Source organism: Eublepharis macularius, chromosome 3 (assembly GCF_028583425.1).
Source record: "Eublepharis macularius isolate TG4126 chromosome 3, MPM_Emac_v1.0, whole genome shotgun sequence".
NCBI classification, from domain to species: domain Eukaryota; kingdom Metazoa; phylum Chordata; class Lepidosauria; order Squamata; family Eublepharidae; genus Eublepharis; species Eublepharis macularius.
The window spans coordinates 110,830,899-110,856,245 of NC_072792.1; the positions used below are offsets into that span (position 1 = coordinate 110,830,899).

A 25,347-nucleotide genomic window follows, 5' to 3' on the forward strand; every position below is an offset into this window, starting at 1 on the left:
TAATAGAGAACTGAATGGACTTAGGAGAACCAGACGGGACAGAAGCTTCCCTAGCTTCTTTGAAAGCCATCTATTAAATGAATCCCAGGTTTCTAGGCTGCAAGATTAGTAAAGATATTTCTTATTATTGAGAAAGATAAACTGCGCAAACTCTAGGCTAACTATGTAGGAGGGTAATGATAATCCCCAGTGTAATCCCATTATAACCAAGGGAGAGCACTTGGATATAGAGATGGGCACAAACTGGAAGAAAACCCAAACCATGTGTTAGCTTTGCCTTTAGCCAACAGTTTACTATGCGAAAGGGGGGATCTTTAACATATCTTCAACTGAGCCACTTTTTTCCCAAATGAAGAGAGAGCAAGGATACAACACAGGCCTGGACATGAATTTCAGTAAGTTTTATTCAAATCATTTTGCATAGGTTACATAAACTTTGAGAATCATGGTACAGCATGGTCTTAGCAATACAATAGCTTAATTAACAATACAATTAGAATAAGGCATAGTAAATTATCTTACCAATCCTGGAGATGTCCCAGAGATTCTCATTGATGGAAAGAATGGGAGAGCGCTTTTCCAATCTGAAAGGGAAAGGAGAGAGATAGCAAGGAGGTATTCCTTACTTTCTCTCCTCCTAGCTTCTTAGACTCCATGGTTTTTCTGCTCATTTTTATACAATTTTGGCCTACATCATCCCATTCAAATTCACCAATGAGATTCCTCAGAGTCATTCCTGGCACTGGAAATCACCTAAAAATTGTAACATTTGCAGAATTTGCACTGAGATCGTGACATCTGTAAAATGGTCAGGTCATTCTGATCCCTCAATATTTGTTATCATTAATCATATGAATATCATGTATCAGCAAAAATCCCCTAGATTTTAGCTTATTGCCATGTTTCCATTCAAAGGTTCATTTTGACTCCATTTTGTTTGGTTCAGTATATCCTGAGTTCCTTATGGTTAAGGCCTATGTGATTGATATATGTATAGCGATTGCTGAGTTATTTCATGTAGAGCTATAATGAGATTGATTAAGCTGTGAATATATGGATATATGCATGCATGTATGTGTGTTTCCAGCCAAACAATCATGTGGTTAGTGTCAGCGTGATGTTATAGTTAAGGCAGTGTTCTTAAGTGACTTGGACTAGCATTTCTGAATGTACTGGACTGGCTTCTGCAGATGGACTGTCATTATTTCTTCTTGAAAACAGAAGAGGGTCTTAAACGGATCTTTCTTGCTGTGGATCTTCCTCATTTTCCTCTCTTTAATTGTGTTCTTATGACTGCTAGTGTGTGTACAGTGTTTTCCTTCTCCAGACATAAGAGTAGATGTGAAAGTTACTGTGTTTTAACGTCTTTGAATCTTAAGAGTCAGAAAAAGGAAAAAAAGTTGTCCGTTTGAAATAAGCCTCTGCATTTGTTATTCGTCAGCCCCCCCCTTCTACTAGGTTTTGTGACATATTCGACCGAATCTGGCCTTCTTTCCATTATTGATTTCCGTCTCTGTCCACAGAAGCTAATGCAAACATCAGCAAAAGCAAATATCACTTGTTCTTCCCTGTTCAGAGAACATGTCATTTGGAATGCTTCCAGTAAAACATAATATTCTGGTACTTTCCATACTTAAAATGGAGTTCAGGATCAGAGAAATAGACTGGCTTCACTGTACAGGAATACAACACATGGGTTTCATGGTTTGTCAAATTTCATGAACCACGAACCATGAACTTTCACTAACCTGCCCCTGGACCGTGAACCAGTTCATTTGGTTCATGAAAATGTCACATCCGAGTCAGAAAATCATCACTTCCAGCCCAGCAGAAGGTCACTTCCAGGCCAGCAGAAGTTCACTTCCGGGTCAGGAGAAGGTCTGCAGGAAGTCTATTCCCCATTGCCTAGGAAACTGATTGATAGGCACCAAGCTGCCTGCAGTGACTAACCAAAAAACGAACCAAACGAACCAGCCTAAAAGTTTATGGCGGTTCATCAGAAATGGAATCTGATGAACCGGGGTTCGCGAACCACAAACAAGCCTGGTTCATGCTTAGTTTTGGTTTGTATTTTGGTTCGTGCCCATCTCTACTTGGATACTCTCCTTTTATTTATTATTTAAATCATTTTTAGCCTACACAGTCAACCAGATGGATCTAAAGGAGGCTTGAGATAATTAAAAACAATCTACTTTAAAAGAATCTCATAATAATAAATATTTGCCAGCTTTAACAATATACCAATAATAATGTTATTAAAATTAATAGCAGTAATAAAAGTAGAGTAAAATTATAAAAATAAAATGCAATAGAAAAAATCAATAATTTAAGAACAATTAAATATATTAACTAGTACAGAAGTAGCAGCTTATAAAAGTGATCACATTTGAAGCAGCAAGTAAAACACAAGGATTTTGGATTTTTTCCTTGAAGACAATGGCCCCTGTAGGACTAAATAATGAAATCAGTTATAGGTCTTTTCTGGATTGATCCCCCCCGGTGTGCTCACCACACCAGTTGGTAATTAGTTGTATATATTCCGGGCAATTAGTTTGGAAGCCACTCCAGGCTTTTGCCGACGTCGCTTTTGCCGGAAGATTGAGGAGAAGACTGAATGGTGGAATAAGGGTATGTACTTGTCTCCCCCAAAGAAGGGGGTTTCCAGGATATTACTGTGTAATGAACAATTAGTGTTGTATTGGTGGTGTTTATGGTAAATGTCTTTTATAGTAACGGTGGCTGCCCCTGAGGAAGTCACGGATGAAAAGCTGAGCAGAACAACTCGTCGACGCCGTCACTTCGGGCACACCAGTGCTTTCACCTGTTGGGAGATTTAAGAACTGAGAAATTGTCTTTACAGAACAAATGAATTTAATTTTGCTCTCCCTTGGCTCTCGATTCTTCCTGGTCCTTATGTCTATTTGAGACATCAGTTTTTGTATGGATTAGATGCTATTATACATGTCCTGTATTTAAAGAATGTACATTTGTAAATAGCTCCTCTGTACGCGGTACGTGTGAATAATAAGCTGTTCAACACATCCTTATAGAGTTTTTTTTTTTTTAGAAAATTTTTATTGGTGAGTATACTTTTCAAATTCAATACATACATTCCCTCAATATCTAATTAACCCTATCCCCCACCGTTTTCCTCCCCCCTCTCTATCGACTTCCAACAGCTTTCCAACCCTTACCCCCTCTTATTACTTGATAATTCCCTTAGTCTAAGCACATTCTAATTTTTTTTCCAGGTATTCTATCATATATATCAAATATCCTATCAATATAGCATGCTTCTATCAATTATACTATCAAATATTCTATCAGTATAATATACATCTATCAATTATACTATCAATATAGTATAAATCTTATACCCCTCGATATAGCAGACCAGTATAATATAATATAATATAATATAATATAATATAATATAATATAATATAATATAATATAATATAATATAATATAATATAATATAATATATAACAAAAGTCTTAGTTTAAACATATTCTATTTCTTTTAAACATATATTCTATCAAATATACTATTGTCATTATAATATGTATTAACACCCCTACTGTGCACTCTGCCACCAATGTGGCACCGCACACAGCACCATACTGCACATTCATTATATAATATACAATCTGATCTACCAACATAATAGTATATATAGTATGCCCCATCGGTATATTTGTTTAACTATTCCCTTATTCATATACTCTGATAAAGGTATTACTTATCGTAACCTCCCTATCTTATTCTTTAAAAAATCAGTTCTAAATTTCACTCCTCTTCTGCTATATTATAATCCAAGCTTAGATTAAAATAGATATAAATTCTTAATGGTAAAGTCACTTCTCTCTTCTGTTTAAAATGTCTTATTTCAAAAGTTCTCAAACTGCCACAGTTCTCCTTTCACATCCCACATCCTTATAGAGTTTTAATGAATACATGAGTTTAAGAAAAAAAGAAAAAAAGAGGTTTAAGTGTATTTTGCGCTCCTGGGGAGCTTTAATGGTAACAGCAACCAGTATATTAAACCGTTCTGAGAATTGAACTGGAAGCAAGTGAAAGTCTTTTAGCTTTGCTGAGTTACAAGCACTACAATTTGTGCAACGCAACAGTTTCACATCTGTCTTTAGCACCTACTGAAATTTCTGAAAATCCTTCAAAGGAAGCACATTGCAGTAATCTAATATGGATTGGATCAGAAAACAGAGTTTTCTAAATCATCTTTTTTCAAGGAAGGATGACCTCAAACCAGTAACAGCTGTCAGAACCATGGCTAGATAGTATCCTTACTCCAGTCTGCCTTCTGCAATTAGACAATAGTCCATTGTTTCCAAAAAGCATTTAATGAAGAAAGAGATCATTATAGTCCACTGGCCTGAATGCAATATTCAGGTTGGTACATATGCATTGTTACCAATGACTAGCAAAGCATGAGGTACAAAGTAACAGATCACAGAAGGCCCAACCTCCCCCCATAGTTCTCAAAACAACCCCTTTGAAGTCAGAATAGCGAAAGTTCCCAAGGCCAGTTCTTGGTGGAACGTCGGTAGCCAAAACAGTCCTCTTCTGTGAGATAGCTGCCTGGGAATCTTGGCACCTGGGGAGAGAGCACTTAAACACTGAAAGGATTAAATATGGAGTCAGTTAAGCAAAAGCATACAAGACAGCATTCTGAACCTGACATTCTGCCCCCTCTAAGATGCTCCTCCCCCAGGTTTATGTGGGTAACGAGAGTGAAACGCTTTTACAAGTCTAGGAGCATGAACATGTATAGAATTCACCCATTCATCAAACCCAGAGTCAAAGTCCTTCCACCTAATGAGGTAAAATAACTGATTCCTTTTTGTTTTAGAGTCCAATATTTGCTGCACCTCATAGTGGGTCTGGTCATCGATCAAAGTGGGGATTGGAGGGGCCCGGGTGTGCCATTGTTCATCAATGGGGGCTTTTTTCAATAGACTAACATGGAAAGTATCATGTACGTGGCATAGATTTTTTGGTAAATCTAAGGCAACCGTTACTTTGTTGATTACTTTGCGAACAGGAAAAGGTCCTAAGAATTTTAACGCTAGCTTGCGGCTGCTTTGAGTTACTTTCAGATTCTTCGTAGAAAGATAAACAAGATCGCCTGGTTGTAAATCCCATTCTGCCGCACGGTGGCGGTCGGCGTACTTTTTGTAATCCTGTTTGGCTTTGTCGAGGTGTTTTTTGATTTGAGTCCATTGTTGAGCTGCTTCCCCCCACCATTCGGTGACGTCTTTGGAAGCTGTAGTAGGAGGGGGAAGCGCTTCAAATGGAAATGGTTTGAAGTGGAAGCCATAGATGACTTTGAAGGGAGTTTCTCCCGTGGAGGCATGGACGCTGTTATTATATGAGAATTCTGCTAAGGGTAGCAAGTCAAACCAATTATCTTGCTGGAAATTAATGTAACAACATAGGAATTGCTCTAATATCTGATTAGTTTTTTCCGATTGTCCGTCTGTTTCCGGGTGATGGCTTGAACTGAGACCTTGTTCAATGCCCAGTAGTTGTAAGAGCTCCCGCCAGAAGTTGGCAACGAACTGTCCGCCGCGATCCGAGATCACCTTGGATGGAAAAGCATGTATTTTTACAATGTTTTTGATAAAAATGTCAGCCAGTTTTCTAGCGGAAGGAATCGTGGTGCACGGTATGAAATGAGCTTGCTTGGAAAACAAATCAACCATGACTAAGATACAATTATGCCCCTTTGAGGGGGGTAAATCAGTGATAAAGTCCATAGAGATTATTTCCCACGGTCGATTGGGCGTTTCTAAAGGTTGTAAGAGACCCGGGGGTTTGCCTTTTTGCGATTTGGCGCTGAGGCAGATGGGGCAAGACGCAACATATTGGGAAATGTCCTTGCGCATGCCCGGCCACCAAAATTGGCGTTGCACTAAGTGAAGCATTTTTAAGTACCCGTAGTGCCCCGCCGTGGGGGCATCATGACAACGGTGTAAAACTTCTTTCCGCAAACTTTTGGGTACATAGAAGCGGTCTCCCCAAAGCCATTCCCCTTGGGCGGACTGTTGCAGTTTGTCTTTGGGCACATTCCCCCCTCCTTTTCCACTTCAGCTTTCAGCTTTTCTCTCCATCCCTGGGCGGGTTGTCAGGAGGGGTTGGTGCGGCTGCGAGTGGTCACCACGCCCCCTAATTGCGTAGGTGAAAAGACTGTGTCAATTGTCTCCTCCCTTTTGCTTTTGTGTTGGGGCATGCGTGATAGCGCGTCGGCCAAAAAGTTAGTTTTGCCTGGAAGAAAGTTTAGTGTGAAGTTGAATTTGGAGAAAAACTCTGCCCATCTCAGTTGTTTGGCGTTTAGCCTGCGAGGGCTGCGAAGGGCCTCTAGATTCTTATGGTCCGTCCAGACTTCGAATGGATGACGGGCTCCTTCTAACCAATGTCTCCAGTTAGTGAGAGCTGCTTTTACAGCAAAAGCCTCCTTTTCCCATACATTCCAATTTCTTTCCGCCTCCGAAAACTTTCTGGAAAGGAAGGTGCAGGGTTTGAGCTTTCCGTCCTCCCCCCGCTGTAGTAGCACGCCCCCAATCGCCATGTCGCTGGCGTCGACCTGTACTATGAAGGGGCGGTTTTCATCGGGGTGTTGCAGGACGGGTTCTGAGACAAACTGCGTTTTAAGGTGATTGAACGCTGTTTGGCATTCTGGTGTCCACAACAGTTTTGCGCTCGGCTTTTTGGCCTGGTCCCCCTTGTCTTTGGTTTTTAATAGTTCAGTTAGGGGGAGTGTGATTTGAGCAAAATTCGCAATGAATTCTCTATAGAAGTTGGCAAAGCCTAAGAATGATTGTAATTCTTTGCGGGTTGCGGGGGTTTGCCAATTTAATACGGCCTGTATTTTGCCTGGATCCATTTTCAAGCCCTCTTGAGAAATACAATAGCCTAAGTAAGTGAGTTCTGTTTTGTGGAACTCACATTTAGAGAGCTTAATGGGCAGTTTGTTATTCATGAGAGTGGTCAAGACCCTTTTTACAAGGTCCACGTGTTCCTCTTCGGTCTCCGAATAGATTAACACATCATCTAGGTACACCACAACGCCTTTATATAAAAATTCATGCAGTACTTCATTGATCATAGACATGAAAACCGATGGGGCCCCGGCCAGGCCAAAAGGCATAACTAAATATTCATATTGGCCGAGAGGTGTATTGAACGCGGTTTTCCATTCATCCCCTTTTCGGATACGGACATGAAAGTAAGCGTCTTTTAAATCTAATTTCGTAAAGACCTTACCTTGGGCCACGACGTTGAGTAGATCTCTGATGAGCGGGATGGGGTAGGCGTTGCTGGAGGAGACGGCGTTAAGTCCCCAAAAGTCGGTGCACAGTCTTAAGCCCCCGTCCTTCTTTTTGACAAAAAGCACTGGCGCGGCATGGGGACTGTTGGCAGGGCGAATAAATCCCCTTTGGAGATTGAGATCGATGAACTTGCGGAGCTCTTCCCTTTCGTTGGGACTCATGGGATAAAGACGGCCCTTGGGCAGTGAGGCTCCCGGTATTATTTCTACGGCACAGTCCGTCCTCCTGTGAGGAGGTAAAACATTAGCCTCTTCCTCGGTGAAGGCTCGGGTGTATGCTCTGTATTGCTTGGGTATTTGGTTGATTTCTTCCTGGGTGAGGAGAGCAGATTCATTTATAGTTGGGTCCTTGCCCCAGTTTTGATCCCAACGGTGATTTTTACATGATTCATGGGTAAATGTGATACTTCCCTCTGCCCAGTTGATATAAGGGTTATGATCGCATAACCACCGGCTTCCCAGGATTAAGGGGTATTTCGCTGTGGCACTAATGACGAATGATCTTACTTCCCAATGTTGTCCCATACTGGTTAGGATTGGAGTGGTTTCGGTAGTGACTGGATTCATGTTGGAACCATCCATTTGCTCGAATATTACCGGTATTTCCAAATCTTTTACCGGAAGCACTAGTCCATTAACTAAAGCTGGCGCGATAATGTCTCTGGAACAGCCCGAATCGATTAGAGCTTGTACGCGGATATGCATTTTCTTGTTTGGATTCACCAACGTTACTCGTATGAATAGTATGGACCCATGGGGTCGGTTTGGAACCGGAACCCCCGAAGGTTTGATCTGCCGTTTGGGTCCCTTTACGACAGATCCATTTCGTTTCCCGATGTGGGGCTCTCAGGATTCTCTCCCCCCGTTAGGGCAGTCGGATCCTCCTCCATGACTTCCTCCAATTCCAGTCCTCTCTCGGGAAGGCTTCTTCTCGACGCTCCCCTACCTCTTGGAGCGGCTCTTGGAGCTGGAGTTGGGCGCGATGGCGCCAGGTAGGCTGCGGGGGCTGGGCGTCGTAGTTGGAGCAGAGGTCTTTGCACAGGCCGATATGGGCATTGTGCCGCAAAATGACCGCTTTGGCCACACTGCAAACAGAGCCCCTGTTGCCATCTAGCATCTCTTGCTCCACGAGTGGCATATCCAGCCCCCCGGCTTCCCCTGAGGGGAGTGGAGGAACGTCTTTGGCCCGGAGGTTGTTGGTGTTGTTCCACTAAACGAACTTCTAGTAGGCGATTTTCAACTTCGCAGGTTAATTGTATCCACCCGAACAGCGTAGGAGGGTTATCTTACATGAGAGCTCGATCTAGCAATTTGGGATTCAATCCTTGCTTGAACAAAATAATCTTGGTAGACTCCTCACATCTCGGGCATTTGGCAGCAAGCTGTCTGAACTTTGTAGCATAGTCTCTAGCCGACATGCTGCCTTGTCTAATTGCTTGCAATTCTGTTCTGGCCCTAGTTCCTTCTAGGGGATCTTCATACTGGGCGCGGATCGCATCCACTAGCCCTTGGAGCGTATCTAATTCGGGGGCCCCCATGTTATACAGTCCCACATACCAATCGGCAGCTTTACCTTGCAGACGTGATCCCAGGTGTTCTATTTGGCTGGCCTCACTCCCGAAAAGATGCCCCCACCGGTTGAAGAATTGCACCACTTGTACAAGGAAAAATCCCAATTTGGAAGGGTCTCCATCAAACGTAGCATCCAGTTTGACCCATCCCATGGGAAGATCTTGTCTAGGAGCTGGTGCTGGCATTGGGTAGGCATCAAGCAGAGCGAGTTGTAAGGGAGGCTGCCGCGGCGTCGGTGGTAACTGTGTAGGAGGATATTGTGGGTAAGGTTGAGGTGGAGGTTGGTGCGGTAAGGGCGCTCCCGGAATTGGTTGCGGAATCCCTGGTGCCCCCGGAATCGGCTGGGGGATTGGCTGGGGTCCTCTTGGAGCCGGATGTACTGGTGTTGGCCGAAGAGGTGTCGGACGCTCCCTCGGTGGGGCCCCGGGTGCTGGTTGAAGGGGAGTGGGGGCTGGCCACAACGGAGGTGGGTGAGGAGAGATGGGTTGAAGAGGAACCGTATCCCCTCGCGGCCCCGGTGTCGGAAGAGGCCTGTCTGCTCCTGGGATGACTGGTGGTGTGGTTCCTCTTGGAAGGTCTGGGGGCTGGCTCGCTTGTGTTGTAGGTGGCTGATCTATTGGAGCAGCTGGCTCCAGCGGCCATCTTGGTTCATCCCCACCTCCTCCATTCCCATTGCCCGTTGGAATTACAGGGCGATCGGGACGAGGGTCTTCAGGGCATGGCTCTCCACCTCCCCCGCCGGTGCTGACATCTCCTGGTACAATCGGTTGATCGGGGCAAGGATCATCTGGGCAGGGTCCTTCCCCGGTGACCGAGTCCTCGTCTCCCGTCTCTGGTGGCTGTTGCGGCCACAGTTGATTTTGCAGGTTAGCCAAACTTTGGTTGATGTCAGGTAGACTAGCTGGCGGTACACGATCTCTGTCTCCCGCCACTAGCACCGACAGCAGGTGGACGGCGTTTGCCAAACTTTCTTCCATACTTAGGAGTCTGTTCTCCAACAGCTGTACTCTATCCGTAGTTTCCTCCTCTTGTTCCGTATAACCTGTAGCTTGCGAAGTGGGCACGATATCCGTAGGTGGCCTCGATAGACCAGGTATGAGTTCTTCCACTTCTTGTTGCCCCGACCACGGGGTTACTTCTGCATAATCCCAAGACAGGGCGCCGCGGTGGGATGTTTCCCATTCCGTTTGATCGGCCGTCCTGTTCCCGAACAGCCATGGTCGGTCACCGGTTTGCTCAGGTATGGATTCCAAACTGTGCCGACTATCCAGCTGTAGCTGTGTAAACATCGTGCTGGCCCTCTGCTCTCTCGTTTCCCTTGGCCTTGCACCCCACTGTGTCGGGGTGGGCAAGTTGAAGAGTGGTGCGGCTGGGGCTCTAGGCCGCGTATCCGCGTGAGGGTATAGATCGTTGTAACCGAGGAGCCGTCTCCTCGCGGTACACGTTCTTGGGCTTCCAAACCTTGAGAGCCGGGAGAGGCATACGGGTGAAACAAAGGATCCCTATCTGGGACAGCTTTGAATTCCGTTTGATCCGGCTTAGGCATTGGAAAAGTGATTGGTAACAAAATGTCAGAACCGTGGCTAGATAGTATCCTTACTCCAGTCTGCCTTCTGCAATTAGACAATAGTCCATTGTTTCCAAAAAGCATTTAATGAAGAAAGAGATCATTATAGTCCACTGGCCTGAATGCAATATTCAGGTTGGTACATATGCATTGTTACCAATGACTAGCAAAGCATGAGGTACAAAGTAACAGATCACAGAAGGCCCAACCTCCCCCCATAGTTCTCAAAACAACCCCTTTGAAGTCAGAATAGCGAAAGTTCCCAAGGCCAGTTCTTGGTGGAACGTCGGTAGCCAAAACAGTCCTCTTCTGTGAGATAGCTGCCTGGGAATCTTGGCACCTGGGGAGAGAGCACTTAAACACTGAAAGGATTAAATATGGAGTCAGTTAAGCAAAAGCATACAAGACAGCATTCTGAACCTGACAACAGCTACCTAAGGCATTACATGCAATAGAGAAAATGTGTGGGCATCTAACCCTCTACCCACATACATTAATCTAACAAACAGACTTCTGAACTTGCTCTTTAATTAGAGTCCAACTAGAGATGGGCATGAAGAGGAAACAAACAAACATGATGTTCGTTGTTTGTTGCCATCCATGAATAGGGATTCACAAACATCGACGGACAAGGTCATAATGGGAAGTTCATGGGAGCCAGAATGGCCCCTTTGGGATTTAGCTGAACTTGAGCTGGGGAAAAGAATGACCATGGGTCTTCCCCTTTCATGTCATTTTCTCTTCACAGTGGCAAAAACTGGACTGTCTGCCGGAAGCTAATTGAGGAGTTATGCACTGACCTTCCCAATGTCCAATACCCACCAAATTTGCAGGGGAAATAGTCCTCACTGTCCTCTGAAGACCCCCCAAGTTTCAGACAGATTGCACCCTGAGAAAGGCATGACGCATGGGTTTGTGCCTTTGTTGTCATTTTCTGTTCACAGAGGCAAAGACGGGACTGTCTGCTGGAAGCTACCTTGAGGGGTTAAAGCCAGAAGGAGTTCAGACAGAGTTCAGACAGTCCATGCCTATGTTGCCAGGGGAATTGATTGAAAGGCACCAGACTGTCTGGCTTTACGGATGGCTGACGAACACCACAAAGAGGGCTTGGAACGAAAACATGTTCGCCAGGAACAGGGCCTCACAAACAGTTTGCTTGCGAACAGTGGATTCGGCTGTTCGTGGCTTTTTTTAGTTCATATTGCTGTTCGTGCCCATCTCTAAGTGCAACCCCTTAGAGTTGTCAAGCTTCAGGTGCAGCCTAGAGATATCCAAGAATACAACTGATATCCAGGCTACAGAGATCAGTTTCCCTGAAGAAAATTGTTGATTTGGTGGGGGTGGGGAGCTGTATGGCATTATACCCCACTAAAGTTCTTCCCCTCCCCTCAAACCCTGCCCTTCATTTGCTCCATCTCCACAAATCCCCAGGAATTTCCCAACCCAACTGCCTGATTCCTTAATTTCAATAGCAAGTTTTTCTTTTTAAGTGCTCCAGGGGACTGCTTTGAGCTTGTGATCATGGCCTCCAGGTCCAGACACTGGTTCAAAACTGTTGCTATCAAATCTGATGCTGTTAAAAAAGAAAAATAAATTTGCATGCTATCCACATTAATAAAACTATCGCCAATGTGTACTATGGTTATTACTACATGAAAAGGTTTTTGGAAGAGATAGAACTTAGCTTGTACTCTTAGATTCTGACCCTTTATCAACCCTGACATCATCAATACAGTTTAAAATAATTAATAGCTTACTTTTCTAGGAAGCAGCACCAAAAAATCATTTCAGACTAAAGGTTACTGTGTTGCTTCCTCAGATCTCTGCATCTCATCGAAACACGGAACATTTGTTCAGATGAGATGATAACTATTTGGACTTTCCCTTTCATGCACTTTTTAAAATATTATTTTTAAAAAGATAGATGTGGCAAACTTTTATATCAAATATAGATGCAGGTTGTGACTAGAGACAGGGCATTTTCTATGGTAGCAATTTGCTTCAATAATGTCCTCCCCCTTGAGGCTTGCCTGGTGCCTACTTTGCTTTCTTTTAGGTGCAAAGCTAAAACACCCAGGCTTCAATCAGGGCTTTATCTTATCAGCTTTTCAAAGGCTTATTTCTAATTTAAGGACAGAGTTTACACTTCTTATGTCTAATGGCTTGTGTTTTATACTGAGATATTTCATTGTAAGCTGCCTCAAGCAGGATTCTGAAGAGGTGTCATAAAAATAAGACAGACAGACAGATCTGGATTGGAATCTAGTTCCTGCAGCTACTTCACAAATCCAGACCCAATTTCTTTCCAGTTGCTTCCGTTTAGCTCAAATTAGGGGGCAGTGAAAGCCAGTATAGGGCTAGGAATATCATAAAAACTGTTAGATAATTTAAACTATAAAATATACCTAATAATTTGAACATTTACATAACTAGGAGAAACAATAAAATACTATAGATTAATATTAACCTCTCTCTCTCTCTCTCTCCTCTCTCTCTCTCTGTGTATTTTGCCACCCCTATCTGGAAAGGTTTCAGCCTAAATCTTTGCATCAAAATTCAGCCACTGAAATGTTGGTCCCAAGTCACATTTCTAGTGACATGGACATTTATCCTGCAATACCAAATAATTTTCTTTTCTGAAATACAATAGCAAAATCAGTGGTGGCACTGCCCAACCCAAGCCTATATGAAGATTCAGATCTGAAGCCTGCCTCATTGGATAGCTTTTAGTTGACATTGCTCCATTGCCCATTTCAATTTATGTACCTCTGATGGCCATCACTGATAGCCTTATAGGCAGACAAGGCTAACAAAATTGGATTTAGCAAGTGAACTCAAGTCTGCTATCTGCCTTTCCTGTTTTGCCATTGTTGATATATTCACTCAGCTATTTGCTGTTTCTGAAAATTTTTAGCTATTTTGCTCAAGTGTGAAACCTCTTGCCTGAACCATTGTGGGAAGTTATCTTTCTTAGCCAGACAGGCTCCACATCCAAAGTGCATAGGCAGCATGTTTCAAGCATTGATAGAATGGCTGCAGTGACCAAATATTTTCTAAAGTCATGTTGAAATATTTTTAATTATCCCTGCTATCATAAAGAGCACTAGGGCAGTGTCCTCATGGTAGCATTAAGTATCTTTATAGCTTACTCTGTGAATCTGTCATTGTTCGATGAGTGATAATTGAGTAAAAGTCTTGTGGGTTAAGCAGTATGCTGTTTATTGCTGTAAATATTTAATCTTGCTAAAGTTCCCAGAGGAGAAAAGCCATTAGTACTTGTTGCTCAGTTCCAGTCTGTTTTAACAAGTAGTAGTTTTGAGTAGCCTAGGAGGGTACATGATCAGACACACTGGATTGTACTTCAAATTTAAACTGTACTCAGTTGCATAATACAATACCACAGTGGCCCAAGTGTTGTGTTTTAAAAGAACGTATATCAGTTTACCTTGATGGCTGGCGTTTGCCTGATGGTTCCTTTGCTTAGTTTTGGAGTCCATATAAGATTTTTTCATGGAAATCCCTTGTATGGCTTCTAAAAGGAAGGGAGATGAGGTGTACATTTTGTGTGCGATATGACTTTGGCAAATGCAAGTACATCCCATGCAAATGTGCTTGTATTTGACAGGGTAAAACAAACTATCCAATCAGGTCAAAAACCTGGGACTGTTGGATCCAGGCTTGCCTTTTGAAATGAAGTTGGGAAGGGCTCCCAGGAGTGCCCTTTGCATACTAATTCATAGATTCTTCTTTCCAGAGGGTTGACCTAATCTTTAATTCCTTCCAGCTCTGATTATTGTAATGCAACTAATGCATAATGCAGCAACCCACTTGTTTATGGGATGGGATGATGTGAATATCTTTGACCATTTCTGTGTCAGCTGCACTGTTACCAATTTGCTTCTGGGTTTAATTCAAAGTGTTGGTATTTCAAGGCCTAGGATCAGCACACTTGGTCTGTCACTTTCCCATAGGAAATCCTTCACCTATTAAAATTCAGTCAATAATCATTGTTGGTAGTATCATCTTTTTATCAAGTATCATCAGACAGTGACAGATTACGGACATTTCTTAGGGCCAAACTAAGAGATACCAGTCATAGTTCCATCCCACAGTTGCTTCTTTCTTAAAAGCTGTTGTAGTTCTTTAAGAATTGTTGAAGGGCTCCAAGCAATATTGTGCACACAGCACAGGTGCCCCCAGGAGCTCTTGTTCCCCTCTGCTCCTTTTCAGGGGCCAAAACAGCCTCCCATTGCTGTTTTGGCACTTGAAAAGGCACAGGAGGGGGCTTGGGGGGCCACTGTGCTGCATGTGCAATATTGAATGGAGCCCTGCAACAATTTTTAAAGGACTATGACTGCTTTAAAATGGTGTTGATGGCCACAGAATGGACTGAGATTATCTGGAATTCTCTTTCAGAGGAAGTCAGGGATGCCGATATTTGTTTATACTTTCATAAGAGATATACAACACTTCTGTAAATATTGGCTTTAACAGAATTCCCTTAAGTCTACTGAGGTGTTGTTTACTCTGTTCGGGTTACCAACCTGTAGGTGAGATCTGGAGATCTTGGGGAATTATAACTCATCTCCAGATTACAGAGATAACCCTGAAGAAAGCTGCTGTTTTGGAGGTGGACACTAGACATGGGCACAAACCACATTACGAACTTCAAAAACCCATGGAATTGGCGATCGCGCAATTGCGATCTGGCGGTTTGTGATTGTCCTCATCCAATGAACCAGCATTCAGAAGAAGCCTGGTTCGGTGCATTCGGCCGTGGTTCGGGAAGCCAGATAGTCAGGCGCCAGCAATCAATTCCCCTGGAAACGGAGCCGGGGGAATGCCTGAAATCTGTCTGCTCTCCTTCTGTCGCCCTGGAAACCTGAATGGAAGCCCAGCTTACCTTGATCGGCAGGTCTTCCTTCCAACCACGGAGCTGCAAAGTGTTTACAAGTTGGGAGAAGACACCCAGGAGAGGGAGGGGGAAGGGGGTGTTCTGTAGCCATGGGCACTCCAATCTCATCCCTGCAAACTCTGATAGGCAGCTCTGACGGCCAAACACAGACCTCCTGTGTTGCTCAATGGGACCTGTGCTTATAAATAGCCATGGTCTTCCAGGCTGGGTTTCACTTTCAGCGAGCAGTGGAGTGAGACAGAGCTCTTGCTTGCCACTTGCTAGCCTTTGGGGAGAGCAACTGAGAGTATAATTCAGCTTGGATTTGGGGGATAGGGATCTATCTCCTCTGGTTCCAGGGCTGCTGCCAGGCCCTGGGGACAAACTTAGTGGGCACCTCGGCTGAGGGCTCACAGTATTATCACTGCCTGATCTGGTGGTCAGGCTTGTGGGTGTGCTGCTGGGCTAGAGCTCTAGCCTCAGCCTCTGGTGCCAGGGCTGCTGCCAGGCCCTGGGGCTAAGCTCAGTGGGTACCTCGGCTGAGGGCTCACATTAGTGCCTGATCTGTTCAGGTCTGTGGGAGTGGTGGGCTAGGGCTCTAGTCCCTCCCTCCCTCTGGTGCCAGGGCTGCTGCCAGGCCCTGGGGCCAAGCTCAGTGGCCACCTGGCCTGAGGGCTCACCAAATGATTCTTATTATTATCACAATCATCATTTTAATTCTTATTATTACTATTATTATTCTTAGTCTCTGTGCCTGTTCTGTAAAGGCATCTTGGTGTGCTGTGCTACAGCTGTAGCCTCAGCCTCTGTTTCCAGTGCTGCTGCCAGGCCCTGGGGCCAAGGTCAGTGGGCACCTCAGCTGAGGGCTCAAACAGTATTATTAGTGCCTGATCTGGTCAGGTCTGTGGGAGTGGTGGGCTAGGGCTTTAGTCCCTCCCTCCCTCTGGTGCTAGGGTTGCTGCCTGGCTCTGGAGCCAAGCTCAGTGGGCACCTGGGCTGAGGGCTCAGTGCCTGATCTGGTGGTCAGGCATCTTGGTGTGCTGGGCTAGGGCTCTAGCCTCAGCCTCTGGTTCCAGGGCTGCTGCCAGGCCCTGGGGCCAAGCTCAGTGGGCACCATGGCGGAGGGCACACAGAGTCATCTCCTTTCCTGTCCTCCTTAATTCTAGTTTGGTGGCACAATGAGTCTTCCTGTTGTGTTGGCCACTAAGGGTGGTTGTGGGGTGAAGTGAGATGGCAGTCCTCCTGGTTCACTTGTGGAAAGCAGTATTGGGTGTGGCTCGGGGGCAGCAGAGAGTCCTCCCGCTCCCCCCTATTCACCTGTGGGCGCTGTGGAGGAGGCCAAAGAGGTTTTCTACAGGGGGAAGTGAATCTCTCTCAACATTTTGAGGAGGGGGTGGGCAATGGATCCCTGGAGGAATGGTATGGGTGTTTTGAAAGATCCCTCCCGTCCCCATCTCAAACTCGTGCTGGTGTCCCTGCCTGCAGTACACCCCTCACCCTGTCGTCCGTGGCCAGCTCCGCAGTGCAGCCTATAACCATTCGTCCTCCTTCCCCTGGGACAGTTAGCGGTCGATGTTTCAACGCCTCCATATGGAGACACTTTTGGGCCCTTCCTGATGACCCCTGTGTGGTGTGGTGCCGTGCCTGTGATGTCCTGGTGTGCAGGGGCAAAAACCCGAAGCACCTGTCTTCGACGGCCCTGACTCAGCACCTGAAGAAGCACCACCAGAGCCTGTCTCCCTCCTCGCCCAGTGAAACATTCATTGTGGAAGAAAAGGGGCCACCAGCTCTTTTGAGGGGGGGATCAGTGGGAGGGTCACTTTGCCCTGAGGGTGACACTGGTGGGAGCAGAGTGCTCCGGCAGGCCGTGCTTGCAGAGGTTGTCCCCTCAGGGTCTGGGACAGCACTGCTTGGAACCTCGAGGCTGATGGCTCAGGAGGCAGCTGCAGCCACACTGTTCCTCAGTGGGACCCTTGAGTAAGGACCTGCAGTGTCTGGGGGATCAGGCCCCCGTCTGAATGACGTCCTCTCCCTCCCACGCCGGGAATACCAGTGAGCTCCTCTTTGGCCTGGCGGGCGGGTACATGGGGGGTGCTGCCAGCAAGTGGCCAGACCCCCCGCCCTCTGAGGGGAGGTGGCTCATTGCCACCTCCCCATGCCCGCCAGGCCTGGCTGCCGCTGTCACAACCGACCTTCTGTACACTGGGTGAACGTCAACCAGTGGCTCTAATTGTATTGAGTGGGAGTTTCCTGGGGGCCTTGGATTGGAGAGGGTATAACTCCAAGATCCCCTTTGCAATCTTGTCCAAACTTGGGTGATGGCTGTAGGATAGCCTGCAAAACACTTCTTGGGAATATGGGCTCTCTAAGTGCCACGGTGGCCGTCCCATGCCCAATGAACCAGAAACCACGAACCAGTTCGATAACGGGAAATGTTCGTTGCGGTTTGCAACCCTGAGATTGTCGTCAGCACTGAACCACGAACCGCAGAGTCGTTAATTTTTTTTGGTTTGTGCACATGTCTAGTGGACACTATAGCATTGTGCCCCACTGAGACCCCTCCTTTCCCAAACCCCACTGTCTCCAGGAATTGTGCTGGAGTCCACACCCCAATCTCCAGCAATTGCCAATCTAAAGTTATCAAGCCTATTCACTGGACTGGTTCATACTGTATTTTATTGTATTACTGCAAGAGGGGACCTGCATGGAACTTGCAGAACGTCCATCCCATTCCCTCTACCTTTGTTTCCTCCCATCTCCTCCACTTCTTTTCTCAGTGTTTCTGCCTCTTTCTCTCTTCCCATACCCTTCTCTTATGCACTCTCTCTTTCTCTTTTTCCCTCATGCCTACAGGAACTCATTCCATCTTTTTCTCTCTTTCTCCTTTCCCAGCTTGATAACTCTCTCTCTTCCCCCCAATCACTCTCTCTTTCTTTCTCTCAACCCTCATCACTTACTTGGACCCTGCCAGTTGATATAGTCACTGCTCTCCCTCTCAAGTGGCTGCAGTGGGAGGATATAACAGATACCTTGGTAGGAGGTTGGGACAAGTTTTTTTGGGGGGAGCTCCTTTTCTGGTGGAATGTCTGGTAGCCATTCTTCCTTGCCACCATTCCACTGGCTCCTCCTCCCCACCCATAGTATCACCATGTCTGATTATGATAAGATCATGCAGCCATGGTGGGGTTCATGATAGTGGTGATTCCTCTTCTCTTGCATGCAGTAGCAGCACCACCACCACTGCTTCACTGCCTTGGAGTGAAGAGTGGAAGCAATAGCAGGGTGCCACTACTTCTCTGCCTCAGAGGCTGGTGAGGAGAGGCAATGATAGTGGGATTTGCAGCAGATTCTCCTCACTGACTTAGAGGCTGCTGAAGAGAGGCAGGGCTGGCAGCAGAAGCAGAGAGCTTTGGTTTTAGAGAGTAGAATTAAACTCCCCCTCTATTCTGTGTGCCCTGACCTGGAGAGCCCAGGTGAGCCAGATCTCAGAAGCAAAGCAGGGTTGGCCTTGGTTAGTAATTGGATGGGAGACCTCCAACGAAGACCAGGGTTGCAGAAGCAGGCAATGGCAAACCACCTCTGTTAGTCTCTTGCCATGAAAACCCCACCAGGGCCGTTTCCAGACGGCTTACCTGCCTCCGGAACGTTGCGCCATGTTGCGGGGAAAATGCAAAATATCGCGTTTTCTCGCATGAGTTTTGTGCGACGTCATGTGATGTTGCGCAAAACTCGCGCGAGGAAACCTGATATTTCGCGTTTTCCCTGCAACATGGCGCGACGTTCCGGAGGCAGGTAAGCCGTCTGGAAATGGCCCAGGGGTCACCTTAAGTCAGTTATGACTTGAGAGCACTCTCCTCCTCCTCCTCCTCCTCCTCCTCCTCCTCTCCATTTCAGATATTTCTGTCAAGTGTGTGTGGGGGGGTGTCACCCAAGTTCAAATTGTATTTATAAGGAGGCATTGCTGTTGCATGTTATTATCATGAAATTATGTATGAAATATAGTAAAATAGATTACCTTATTATTAGTAGTAGCATTATTCAGAATGACAGTTAACTCCAAGTTAAAACAGAGAAAGAGACAAAGACCAAGACAAGTTACCAGAAAAAAATGAAAGAAACTCTTTGAATGAGTTACAAGAATATATATCCAGATCTCCATATCAAAAAATATATTGTTCTAAAATCTCAGCCATTATTGTTCCTTGTCATTTCCCATGCAATATTTCATGAGATGGGAAATAATTAATGTTAGTGTTTAACTTTGTTAAACTCATATTTAAACTATGAAATCAAACATACAATTTAGTGAATTTAGGCAGTGAGTTTAGGGGGTTGCAATATGGTGAAATGAGTTCTGAATTAGTAATATAATTAGTCTTTTCTACTGCGAGTTATTGTTGCATGATTTCATTCTTGGGGGACCTCCCCTCCCCACATAATCATTGGTATCTGTAATAGACAGATCATTCCCATGTAAATAGAAACAGCAATTACAATCCACCATAGGAGTTGACTCCTATATGTAGATGACCTTGCTGAATTAATTCACTGTGCAATATGGGGGGATGGGCTATATATTCTGATTGCTACCTGTGCAATATCCCTTTGTAGATTAAAACTATGCAAAAGGTATTAGCTGTTGGCTGTCATGGTGCCATTCACATGTTTGTGTGCCAGGTTAAAAATAAATGGAAAATAAATAAAAATAAATAGTATTATAGTCATTTTGATATCCTCATATTGTATATGAAGCTACTTCTGAACTTATCCAAAGTTATAGAGCAGCTCGGCATAAGCATTACTTCTAAAATAATGGGACTCAGAAGGTCTGTTTGTATACACAGCACCAGATTAGCCCTTTGGAAAGAGGCCATCACCTTCATAAAATAGGATTGGGTATCATATTAATTATCATGGTCAGTAGAAGAAAGTGCATTAAGTGGATCTTTTCATAGGTATAATCTACAATTGATTTACTCCTGATGACCTACAAAGTTTGACCCAAGCCATGTTCTCGGAGCGCTTGCTCTGCATTCAAAATTGAATAAAAATACAATGACTTTGTGAAATTAAATGTCTCATAAATTTAGCTCAATATTTATGGAGTTTAACACTGAAAAGCCCTTGAAAACAATTTCTCCAGATGATTTAACCTCATTCTTGAATCTTTCATAAACTCTGACAACTGACAAAAAGCTCTGCATTTCTAGAGACTATTAATTAAGATTATATTATGCTTTTCATTAGCACCCAACATATAAATGAGAATAATAGCATGTATATTTTGCTTCAACAATATAGACCAAATTGTGTGTAAGAAAAAATGTCAGTACATCATTTTGGTTTTGTCTTTTTAAAAACTCTCCTAGACAATTATATCTTTTCTTAGCAATAAATAGTAGGTAATGTTTCTTTGGGGATGCGCCCAGGCCCCCCCCCCAATTGTTATAATTTTGGATCTGAGATTCCAGTGGAAAAGAAGGGGGAAAATGATTACCATGATTTCTGATTTTCAGGTAAAACATTATTGCTTTGGGATTCAAATATGTGGATTTGAGTGTTGGGAAGGCTGGGATTTTGGAACTGTAATTTTCCATGAGGAACACATTTGAGGGTCTGGGGCAACTGTTTTTAAGATAATGGCAACAAATTTGCTTAGAACATAGTCCTCCATCTAATATAAAAAAGCTCTTAAGTTTTAAGCAGAATAGACTAAGGGAATTGATTTTATAGACCCCAAAGTACGTGTCTCTCTGTTCAGGCACAATTCTCTCCACTGATTCCTATGGGAGGGGAAATGGTGGTGTTCAGAAAAAGAGCACTGGCCACTGGCATTAAAAAAAATCTGTTTGCATCCTTTTTAAAAAGATAATCTTACAATGACTGCATGACAATATAAAAATACCTTTTTGCTGAAACACTAAATTTGTCATCCTTCCTTGTTGTAGTTCATTGTTCCCTTTCACAAAGAAAGGAAAGCTTCCTTTGCAAAAAAACATCTCCCCTGTGCTATCCCTGCAATGTTTGAAAATAGTTCAAATTTTAAAAAAAGAATAGAGCATGTATGTATGTGATTGCATATGCTGAACCAAATATGCAATTGCTTGTGTCTTTACACTGGGTGTCCACTGTAGGGGTATCTTACATACTAATTAGTACTACTATTGTTTAAGACATTACTGGAGGATAAGGAGGGTAGTGAATGGTAGGGGCATGGGAGTGTGAGGGCTAAGCTACATGATATGCTGTGTTTGGTTTCACCACTTTGATCAGAGTCATACATCAGCTCTAAGAATGTCATTTTAAAAGCCATAGAAATGTGTTTTGCTGATGAGTCTTGATTCCCCCCGCCCTGTTTTTTTCCTGAACCTAAAGAACCCACAGCTGGAAGATATGAAAGATAATTGCATAAATATGGAGCTGCATGTGGAGTTGTTAAAGCTTCATGTATGCGTTCTGAAGGTGAGTGCCAGATCCCCTCCTCCCACCAGGAGGGTAAGGGGACCTGGCAACCCTAGTTCATAATGTGGTGGAATAGCGAGTAGGGAGCACAGAGTTTCACTCTTCTGATTTAGGCTACAACAAATGGTGAACCAGATATACACACTTTGCCATTCAAGTTCATAGTGCAGTGCTTTAGTTTAGTTTGCTTTGCTTGTTTATTCCCTCCCCCCACCTTTCACTGAAACTCAGGGTGGATTACAATATTACAACAACAATAGCAATAACAATGATGTTGATGATGATAATGATAACTGTGCTTATATACCGCTCTTCTAGACAGATTAGTGCCTCACCTAGAGTGGTGAACAAGCTAGTGTTATTATTATCCCCATAATACAGCTGGGGAACTGGGAATGAGAGGAGTGGCTTACCCAAGGCCACCTACTGTGCTCATGGGATTCAAACCAGTAGACTGCTGATTCACAGCCGAAATTGAACTAAGATTAAAGAAGTAGAAAATTATACAAACAAAAAACTGTCTGAGGCATGACCTACATAAGCAATGTAGAAATTGGATTTTAAAGGGAGAAGACAATGCAGTAACTACAAGATGATAATACAATAAACATTAGAAAAGACTACAGTTCTATTCCCTTGTTAAGTGATAACACCAAATTGACTCTGCGATAATATTATGCCAATAAACATATATGATTATGATTATGATGAAGATGATGATGAAGATGATGACAATGATGATGACTGCAAAAATACCAAATTCAGTTAGACACAAATGTGTTCAAATATCCCAAGAAAGCAAACTATTTGGGGGACAATGGTTAAGATAACTGGAAAATGCAGATACTGCAAAAATATTTAATATTAATATTTAATATTACTTACATATTTAAAGAAAACAGGGCCATATTTATATACATGCTTAAAGAAAACAGGAACATAAAGAGAATATTCAGGTCCAGAGTGAATGTGCTACATATTTACTGAAAGAGTGGTGTGCTATGCTTATCCAAGGTTTTAGAACAATTGTCTGATTATCGTAACCATCATATCTAAATCTGGATTTTTCAGGGTGAGATAGACAGTCTAACAGAGCTGGGCTATCTGCAGTGGCTACCTCATTCTTATGAAAGAAGAAGTTCTGTGTTACATTTCTTTCCATAAACATCTCTTTCTGTTTGCACTGCTGAGCCAGCTCATGAATAAAACTGATGGTCTGGAAAGAACTGGGAATCTTTTTCCTTTACTCACTTCCCAATAACCAATCTTTAGGGCCAATAGGGAATTCTATATTTTGCAATAAGTTGATTACTAAAGGTCTTAATTCTCATTCATTGTTTTTCTCCTTCAAATAGCCACAGAAGGCATTCATTTCTTAAAGATTCAGAAGCTGTTTCTATTATTGGGAGGTGAGTTTAACTCATCCACCAATTTATTTTTTTTATATTTCAGATTTTTCTGCAAGGCTGGGGCTTACTTCAGTTTTATAGGAAGATCTTTCATCCGTTTGTGGCTCCAGTCTCTGGATTTAAATATCTTCTCTCTCTTTTATCTCTCTTTCTTTCTTTGTCTGTCTATCTATCTGTTTGTCTGTCTACAATGACAGCAGTTTTAACATATTAAACAAAAAAATTATGATAATAAAAGTTTTCAGCTGTTCCTCCATCCATCCATCTGTGGCAGGTCAGAAAATAAAGCTACGATCTCATACTTGGTCACCAGTTTTACAAATACAATTATCATCACCAGGGCTTTTTTTCAGCTGGAATGCAGTGGAATGGAGTTCCGGCACCTCTTAAAAATGGTTACATGGCTGGTGGCCCCACCCCCTGATCTCCAGACAGAGGGGAGTTTAGATTGCCCTCTGCACTACTCAGCATTCCTAAGCTTACATTGCACCTGTTATGTGAACAGCCATCATTATGTCGCCTTTTATTAACCAGCAAAGGTGATGATATAATAGCAGCTGTTTTCAGGTCTTGTCTGCTTCCTGCTCTATCTGCTTCCAACCTGCAAAGAGGACCTTCTTATATATTTTGCTGGGCCCTGTCTCAGGTTGCCTCTCCAGGTTCCTCTTGAAAATGGTCACATGTCTGGTGGCCCCGCCCCCTGATCTACAGATAGAGGGCAGTTTAGATTGCCCTCCACACCGCCTTTGTTCCAGCTGACCCAAAGTGACATCATTGTGCAGTCCTGAGTTCCACCACTGAGTTCCACCACCTCTTTTCCCAGAAAAAAAGCCCTGATCATCAGAGTTTTAGTGTCAAACATGAATTTAATTTGAGTATCCTTGTCTATGTAATCCCCAGAAACCCACCACACCCCTTTTTTTGCACTGAAAGCTATAGTTGTCTCTGGAAAGCATAACAGATCAGAAAAATAAGCTAGGCATTTGAAAACTGGACTCCCAGTTTAGAATGGCGATAGTAAAATCCCAAAAATGAAGGGCCCAGATCCTGGCCCAGGTCTTTTCCATAAGCCCCAGATGTTATTTGCAATGTAAACTAAAGCTATTTCTACAGGCAGATCTCAGTAGAAAATAAAGCGAGGCATTTTGAAACTGGCCACCAACTTCATTGCAATCATGAAATTTGCAGTGCCAAGAATAAAGGGAATCAGAACAACCTGGTCTGGATTATCTGCAGAACCTCCCCCCCCCCCCCGCCAGCTATTTGCAATGGAAACTAACATTGTCTGTGTCAGAAAATAAAAGTAGGCATTTCAAAATTAGACACAGATTCAAGATGGTTATGGGAGTGGCAGTTCCAAAAAAGAAGGGAATTGAAACATCCTGTCCTAGATCATCTCGAGAAGCTTCCCCACACTATTTGCAAATGAAGCTTTTTTTGTGACAGATGTAAGTTATCAGAAAATAAAGCTAGACATTTCAAAATTGATCACAACCTTCAGGATGATGATAGCAGTCTCAGGGCCAAGCTACACATGACGAATGACACTTGAATGGCAAGTGGATTGAGTGGAGGGCAAGTGAACAGGGAGAAATACACTTGCCGTTCAAGTGTCATTCGTCATGAATAGCTTGGCCCTCAGTGTCAAGAATTAAGGGAACTGGAACATCTCAGCACAGATTAGCTGCTTAACATCCTTCAGCTATTTGCAGTAGAAGCAAAGGTTTACTCACAGTGGTCCTGTTCTTGTAAAGAAGTCCCATAAAATTTCTGTTCTGGTTTTTCTAAGCAATGAAATCACCTTGTATATATTGAAGAAGCCAGGAAGCTGCAGGTAGCACAGAGAAGGAGGGTAGAAAATATCCCTTCTGTTACAAAACAAAGTTAGATTAACTTTTCTGACCTCTCAGAGCTATTTTGGTGTTGTGGTTAAAATGTCTGACTAGGATTTAGAAAGCACAGTTTGAATCCCACCTCTGCCATGGAATCTCACTGGGTGCCTTCAGTCACTCACACATTCTCAGCCTAGCCCACTTAACATGGTGGTTGTTGGGGAAAATAAAAAACAGGAGAACAATTTAAGCTGCTTTGGATC

The 25,347-nt window shown here is 43.8% G+C and overlaps 1 long non-coding RNA gene across 2 annotated transcripts in view; it reads right to left on the minus strand.

Moving 5' to 3' along the window:
* Nucleotides 1–420: 420 nt before the first annotated feature.
* The window catches only part of LOC129325796 (uncharacterized), a 70,187-nt gene continuing 45,260 nt past the window's right edge, over nucleotides 421–25,347 (minus strand). Inside the window, exons 2-4 of one of the 2 annotated variants that reach the window (XR_008596674.1) lie at nucleotides 24,986–25,080; nucleotides 13,933–14,019; nucleotides 421–2,821 (exon numbers count right to left, since the gene is read on the minus strand). This is a non-coding gene — a long non-coding RNA (uncharacterized LOC129325796). The remainder of the gene's footprint in view (nucleotides 2,822–13,932; nucleotides 14,020–24,985; nucleotides 25,081–25,347) is intronic. The other variant, XR_008596673.1, reaches the window with a different exon arrangement.